The sequence below is a fragment of the Hemitrygon akajei genome, chromosome 8 (assembly GCF_048418815.1).
Source record: "Hemitrygon akajei chromosome 8, sHemAka1.3, whole genome shotgun sequence".
Lineage (NCBI taxonomy): Eukaryota > Metazoa > Chordata > Chondrichthyes > Myliobatiformes > Dasyatidae > Hemitrygon > Hemitrygon akajei.
The window spans coordinates 61,332,548-61,341,070 of record NC_133131.1 but is presented as its reverse complement, the minus strand read 5'-3'; the positions used below and the strand labels follow the sequence as shown (position 1 = coordinate 61,341,070).

Genomic DNA, 8,523 nt, shown 5'->3' with positions numbered 1-8,523 from the left:
CACACAGCACTGGAATAATGACACACAGACGGTGAGTTGCAGTTGGTTAAAAGATTTATTCAAACTTCGCGGCCTCGCTTTTAAGCCTTCCCGTTTCTGCCCTCCCCGGGCGGGAATGCTGTATTGAATATGAATGTGAATATGAATATGAATATGAATGCATATTCACAGTCCCATCCCGTGCGCGGGCTTTTCCCCTTGCTGGTGAAGAAAACCTGGTGCCCTTTTTGGGGCCGGCCTCTCTGCCGGCGCGCACCATTTTGTGAGCTGGTTCAAGTGCGCTGGAAAGTGGGTCACCACAGTAGTTCTGGAACTGCTGCAGAATGTTGAGGAAGATGTGTATTCTCGCAATGAAAGGTTCTGTTACCTTATTCAGTGGAAGTGATTACCAGTACAAACAGAAATAATAAGCAAAAGTCTGTACCAGGGTGGACTGAGGAGTGTGCAGAGGCAATTAGGGACAGAAACAAGGCGTTTCATACATTTAAGAAGTATCAGTCTCTGAGTGACCTTATTAAGCATAAAAGGGCACAGGCCATGATGAGGAAAGTGGTGAAGATTGCGAACAAGGTTTTCTGGAGGTCATCTGTCTGGGTCCGAAGGCACGGAACGCAGGTATTCATGTACACAGCCACTGCAGGTGGAATTCGGGGGGACTCAATGTGAGGTTTCATTTACAACCACCACCAGTTTGGGGTGTAATCCAGTTGGGAGAGACTTACTCTGTCCATTGGAAGTTGAGATTCTATGCACCGACAAGGGTGTCACCCTGGAACTAGCGAACAAGACAGCTTCTCCAGAATCTGACCCCCCCCCCCCCCCCCCAGTGATGGGCATTTAATCTGGACTCCACTGTGTTTGAACCCCCTCTGCCAGAGGCCGACTCTCATGTGACTCTGTGCTATGACCCTACCGGGTATGCCACTGAGGAAAGCCAACATTCGCACCCCTCAAGGGACAGAAGTTCCCAGTCACGGTGATTGGAGAGGTTAAATGAAAAGAGTGCAGTGCATTACTGGCCGAAGTTCCGGGTTTCCTTTGACGACTGAGAGGACTGGTGGTTCCCCATACCACCGTCAGGGTTTACCCTGGGTTCAAGCCAAAGAGCCTAGGGTTTCTTGCCTACAGCCTGACGAAATAACCCTCCAGCACCAAGGGAGACTGGCAAGACTAGGCCGTGGGCCAATTCCGATACTGGAAGGAGTCTGAGGAGAAGACGTGTCATCTGGTAAGACACTGTTTTAATATTGACCAACCCAAGACGTTGTACCCCATCTCTGGGCAATTTCAGGTCATGAAGTCGGCCGCACCAACAAACCCCCCCACCCCCACCCCGTCCAGATCACCGTGAAAGGACTGACTCTCCCATCCATTCCGCAATACCTCCTCAAGCCCGAGGCGACGTTTTATGAGGATGGCAGCTCTTTTGTGGATCCAGCAGGGAAACTATGCGATAGTGATGGACAGTGAAGTAGTTGAGCAGGCCTCTTTTGAAGCAGCTGTCTCCGCCCAGAAAGCTGAGCTGTTTGATCTGACCTGTGCCTGTATCACAGCAACAGACTAAAGTACGAACTTTTACACAGACTCCCGTTAGGCACTGACTACGGAACTTTGGGGATTTCCTACTTCCTCTGGCCACGCCATTAGTAACACCACCTTTGTAAAACAACTTACTCACTTCTCTACAGCTACCTAGAGTTTTGGTTATTATCGAATGTGTGGCCCATACTGGGGAACCTGATGAGATATCTAAGAGCAATGCTAGGGCAGATGCATCAGCTATACAGACAGACAGCCTTGAATCCCACACTTTTAGTGCCCGCAGGAACCCAGCAAGCTCTTATTAGACAAAACCTATGGATGGGTATGCCAGATATGGGGGAAATACATAACTTCCAGGGGGACATCCCTGAAGGAAAGCGCAGACTATGGTCCCAAATGGGTTGCCACCTTGAACCTCAGAGCAATTTATGGGTGACCCCTGCGGGACAGGTCTGTGTTCCCTCTGTGTTCTTACCTATTTTGATAGCTTATGTATATAATTGTACACACCTTGGCAAGGAGGGAATGGTTAATACATATAATCTTGGTGGAGCCCTGATTTCTAGCAAGCAGCTGAATTGTGAACCACAGCATGCTTAATTTGTAAAAAGACAAATGCTGGAAAAGGGATGCCCTGTGGTTCTGGAACCACCCACTTTCCCGGTGGGCCTTTTGCTTGTCTGCAACTCGATTTTATAGAATTACGTAGAGTACATTGTTATAAACATTGTTTAGTAATAGTAGATGGAATGAAGCTATCCCCACGACTGACAATATTGCTAAAACGGTTGTAAAAATATTGCTAAAAGAAATAATTCCTTGCTATGGACTTCCAAAATAAATAAGGAAGTCTGTAAAGAACTTGCTATAAAACAACAGTTCCACTGCATCCATCATCCGAAAGCAGCAGGCATAGTGGAACGAGCCAAGGGTACCTTAAAAGATAAATTGGCCAAACTTACACAAGAAACTGGACTGACCTGGTTGAAGGTTTTACCCTTAGACTACGTCCACACTATGCCGGATAAATCCGCATCCGAAGCTTTTACTCTTCGTTTTTACCCTCTGTCCACACTAAAACGGTGTTTTTGTCCCCCGAAACCTAGAGCTTTTCAGAAACGCTTTACAGGGTGGGTATTTTTGAAAACGCTGCTCGGGCAGATCAGTGTGGACAGGGTAACCAGAGACTTCTGAAAACGCTATCAGACGGCAGCGCGCCATTTCATTGTTTTCTTGAACGCAACCTAACAATTTCAGAACAGACGGCAACGAGACTGAAGCCAGAAGAGTTAGAAATGTACTCACCAAGTACTTTGACCATAACTTACCAAATAAATAAGTATACACACTTTGCCGTTTTCTGTTCTTGCTCGTATGAAGGTGGTTTACCTATTTATGCAAGTACTTCTCTGACAATAGATGTGTAACAGCCTAATGTAACATTGTATGGAAATACAAGATAACACTGATGCAGACATGCTTTATACATTTAACAAGGTGCTTTATTAATACAACAAAGTTAGTCAGTTTTTCAATATTCGTCGTCAGCCGGGTCAATCTGTCTGTGAACTCCCTGTCGGTTGCCTCCATACGCTCCAGTATTTGTTTTTTTTTACTTTTAAGTCCTCCTGCCGGAGAGCCAACAGCTGTCTGTCGTTTGAAGCTTTTCTAGTCTGTAACTACACAAATGCGCACTTTCATGGCGAGATTCAACACCAAACATGTCGCTTGTTTTTGGTAGATGTGTCCTAGGAGGAGATTCACCGAAATCTCCGTTTCAATGTGGATAGAGATATTTTCAAAAACGCATAGTGTGGACGCTTATCGTTTTTACGCGAAACCGGCGTTTTCAAAGTTATCCGGTCTAGTGTGGATGTAGCCTTAGCCCTATTCCATATGAAAATCACGCCATCAAGTAAGACGGGGTTTTCTGGACACTCTAAAGGATCTGATATCTGACTCTAATCTAATGGTTGTTGCAAATGGTGTGACTGTTCTGACGCAGATTGCAGAATCTCGTCCAAAGAGCAACTTGTTAGACCTCAATTTTCAGGTAATCAACAAGCTTTTAACAGCCTTAAATGAATGTAATGAATGGAGCCAGATATTTATCCTTGATTGTTTGACCAATTATAGCCCAAAGGATGACCAAGAAACTCAAAGCATCTGTGTGCATGTGATGCTACATTTATCTCATGCCAACTCAGCTACTGTCCTGTTGGCTGTAAAGGTTCTGGTGAAATTCACGGAAATGCTTTCAAAGGACTTGGCGCTTTGTTGAAGAAACTGGCTCCCCCCCGGTAATGCTGTTGTCTACAGAATCAGAATTCCAATATGTTGCCCTCCAGAGTATCAGCCTCATTAATACAGAAAAGGTCTGAGATTCTTAAGCATGAAATGAAGGTTTTCTTTGTGAGATACAATGATCCAATATAAGTGAAACTGGAAAAACTGGATATTATGATTCGATTGGCTTCTCAAGCCAACATTGCACAGGTTTTGGCAGAATTGAAGGAGTATGCCACTGAAGGAGATGTTGACTTTGTATGAAAAACTGTGCGTACAATTGGACGTCATGCAATTAAATATGAGCAATCAGCAGAACGCTGTGTGAGTACGCTACTGACCTCATTCAGACAGAAGTAAACTACGTCATCCAAGAAGCTATTGTAGTAATAAAAGACATTTTCTGTAAATACCCAGGCAAGTATTGAAGGGTTATTGCAACACTTTGAAAATCTGGACTCACTGGATGAACCAGAAGCAAGAGCAATGATGATATGGATAGTTGGAGAGTATGAAGAAAGAATTGACAATGCTGATGAGCTATTAGAGAGTTTCCTGGAAGGATTCCGTGATGAGAGCACACGGGTTCAACTACAACTTTTGACTGCTATTGTGAAACTATTCTTTAAAAAAAACGGACTGAGACACAAGAGGTGGTGCAGCAAGTTATATGCTTGGCAACACAGGATACTCACAACCCTGACTTGAAAGACCGTGGTTATATATACTAGTGTCTACTTTCTACAGATCCAGTGGCAGCAAAAGAAGTTGTATTGGCAGAAAAACCTCTGATTTCAGAAAAAAAAAACCTGATCTTATTGAGCCAGTAGGATATTAAGCCAATATTGAGCTCCTTGATGAACTAATCTGCCATATTGGAACACTGGCTTCTGTGTACCATAAGCCACCCAGTGCAATTGTGGAGGGGCAATCTCAGAGGATACATCCAGCAGACCGGAAAACACGTTATTGAAGGAACTCAGTAGGAGGACTCTCTTGGAGTAAAGGAAAATGTATTGGTTGATAGTGGTGTTTTGCATTTCGGAAGTCTGATTGTATTAATTTTGATTATTGTCTGTATCCTACGGTGCCTTTGTCCATGTTTTGTATCATGTTGTCGAGTCGACAATCTGTTTTGAAAAGTTATCATGGAGTGATAAAAAAGAGAGAATGATGAAGTTTTAAGGGAATTGGGGGACGTAAGAAATGATTCTTGGACTCTTGTAAATAACGGGTTAAAATTTAGTGCCAGCTTTGTGTGTTCTGTTCTGTGAAAATGTGCAGCGTTCATCCTTAGCTAAGGAATCTGCCTTCAGCTTGTTTAGATTAGCGACTCACTGCTATCCCTTTGTGAGCAATAGGAGGGCCAAGTTCACACACACCATGTCTCACCATTTCGCACCACTGAGCTAAGCTCCCTTCTGATAAAGACTGGACAGAACATTCCTTTCTTTAATTAAACCTTGATTAAATGGACTCTCTTATCTAAGTAATTAAGTTTTGCTTTAACTGACTTGGCGGGAATATCTGTTGAAACTGAGTGCTCTTTGTCTCTTCAGTTCTATAAATTGCCTTGTTTCTGAGTGTTACACAGAAGCTCGTCAGAGCCGCCAGAGAGAGAGAATTTCTGTCTCTTTGATGTTTGGTTCTGAGCATCTCGCCGGCTGAGCTCAAAGAAATAAACTGGTGAAAAGGATAACGTAAAGAACTGTGTGGTGTGGTTATTGGTCTGGCGAATTTAAGTTTGTGTGGTGTTCGATAACTCAACATCCTACCCCTAAGAATCATCTCCAGTAACTTCCCTACCCCTGACGTGACACTCACCAGTCTATATTTTTCAGGATTATCCATCTTCCTTTTTAAATAATAAAACTACATTGATCATCGCTTTTCTTGGATCTTGTCTGTGGCTGGAGAAAACACAAATATATTCGTCAAGTCCCCAGTAATGTCATCACCTGTCTGTCTCAATGATCTGCCATTTACCCGCCAGGCTCAGGGTAAATTATCCACCTTTCAGCTCTTGAAAAGACCAAACACAACCTCCTTTGAGAGCCTGTACTTATACATATTTAAAATACTTTTTTTTCCCAAAGGAGGAAATGTTTAGCACCAGAGGAAGAGGGGAACACTAACTCATTTTTCACACAATTTATGTATTTTTAATTTAATGAAATATTACATATTTTCCCTACATGACTGCTGTTTAAAATCACCTTATGTTAGACAGTAATGTTAATTCTGACTCAGAATATTTAAAGGATATGTGCGTGGCAATTTTTTTTCATACTCATAGTGGTGGGTGTCTGGAATGAATGTCGGGTGGTGGTGGAGGCAGATGCGATAGAGGCTATTAGATACCATGTGAATGTGAGGAGAATGGAGGGATGTAGACCTTGTGGGATTGTTTTAGTAAGGAATGAAATGGGTTCGGAACAGCACAGTGAGTAGAAGGACCAGTTCCCCTGCTGTTCTGTTCCATATTGGTGAGACCACAGCTGGAGTACAGTGAGCATGTCTGGTTAGTTGCCTCTTGAAGGATGTGATTAACCTAAAAAGGCATAATAAGTATTCACGGCTTTGTAGACCTGACTGGAGAACTCGAGTCAGAAGGAGACTGGATAGTGACTGTCACAAACAAGAGAAAATCCGGGGTAACGAAGGAGATGTCCTTCTTCAAAGAAGGGTGATACCCTTCCTCCACCATCAACTCTGCGCTCAACCACATCTCTTCTATTTCATATAAGCATGCTCTGACCCCATCCTCCCACCACCCTACCAGGGAAAGGGTTCAACTTGCCCTCACCTACCACCCCACCAGCCTCCGCATCCAGCATATAATTCTCTGAAACTTCCACCAGGTCCAAGTGCATCCCACCCTCAAGTATGTCTTTCCCTCCACACACCTCACCCAACCTCCACTTTCTGCTTTCCTCCGGGATCGATCCCCACGTGAATTGTTAATCCATTCATCCCTCCCCACTGATCTTCCTCCTGGCACTTATCGTTTCAAGTGGAACAAGTGCGACACATGCTCCTACACCTCCCTCGTTTACCCTGTTTAGAAAATAGCCTTACTTTTATTCCTTTAAGTACATAACATTATTCTTCCAAGCATTGTGTTTCTTCTGTCACTTCTTTGTCCATTGTCCTAATCTATGGTAAGTTCTTCTGCAGCCTCCCTGCTTCCCTGCTAGGTGAGGCGACACTTCACCCGTGAGTCTGTTTGGTTTGTATACTGTGTTCAGTGCTCCCATTATATCAGTGAGACTCGACGTAGATTGGGAGACCCTCGCCGACCATCTACGCTCCATCCACAAGATCTCTCAGCAGCCACCCAAAAATTCCACATCTCTTTCCCATTCCGATATTTCCATCCATGGCCTCTTCCACTGTCATGATAAGGCCACACTTAGGTTGGAAGAAAAACACCTTATTGCGTTTGGGAAGCCTCCAACCTGATGGCATAGACATCGATTTCTCAAACTTCCAGTAATGCCCCCATTCTCCATTTCCCACCCCTCTTTCCCCTCTCATGTTATCTCCTGCCCACCCATTGCCTCCCTCTGGTGCTCCTCCCCCCTTTTATTTCCTCTATGTCCTTCTGTCTGTCTCAACGATCAACTTTCCAGCTCTTTGCTTCATCCCTCCTCCTCCTCCAAGTTTCACCTATCGTCTGGTGTTTTTCTCTCTCCCCTCTCTCCAACTTTCAAATCTACTCCTCAGATTTTTCTCTCCGGTCCTGCTGAAGGATCTCATCCCAAAAAGTCGACTGTACTTTTCTTCCACAGATGGTGCTTGGCCTGTTGAGTTCCTCCAGCATGTTGTGTACAGTGACTGTGCACTGATTTCAAAACTGAGGGTGATGCAACACTGATTCTCCCCTCCGCCACCACAGGCCCAACTGTGCGGTCCTGTAAAGGGTGACAAATGACACAAGTTGTTCACAATAGAACTGCACATAATTCACAAACACGTTTTGTTTACGAACTACTTCTCCAGTCAGCACCATGCTCAGTCTGATCAGGTGGGGCAGCGAGGCCATTTGGGAATTGTAGTCTAATATCTCGCCTCCTCACTCGCTCCCTGCAAAAATACTTTCCCTCAGCCACCACCAACATTCGCCAATCCTTGTGGACGCCTGGGCTCGCAACCACAGACAGCTGCAACTGGCTGAACAGCACCATGGCAATTAAGCAGAAGTGGTGGTGGTGCTGAGGACCAGGCTGATTTCCACCCAGCATATTGTAGCCCTGACCCACCTTTGCCCCTTGCTGTTAGCAGCTGTGATGTCTGAGGATGTATGTTGTCATGACAGTTCTCTTACTAAAGATACTTTACTGCTGGATAGAATGAAGTTTGTGATGTTTATAGCGGATGTGGTGAATTGTACTGATCAGACATCTCATCCTATTGAGAAAATTAAAATTATTATGAAGGCTGCAGAAAGGTATCTTCGTATAACTGGTGTTGCGTGGAAAGCTGTAAATGAAGCTTTGATGGATGGGGTATCTGTATCTCATTCTTCTTGTGGTTACATAATGGGATTAAAAATATTGCAGTGGAATGCGAGAAGCCTGATTTCTAATGGTGAAGAGTTCAAAATGTTAATGGTCTGAGGGTGGATAAATCTCCTAGACCTGATGGAATGCACTCTCGGGTTCTGAAGGAAGTAGCTGGAGAGATTGCGGTGGC

At 44.3% G+C, this 8,523-nt stretch overlaps 1 pseudogene; it reads left to right on the top strand.

The window, feature by feature from the left end:
- Positions 1-540: 540 nt before the first annotated feature.
- On the top strand, positions 541-4,801 carry LOC140731500 (AP-1 complex subunit beta-1-like; annotated as a pseudogene).
- The last annotated feature ends 3,722 nt before the right edge of the window (positions 4,802-8,523 follow it).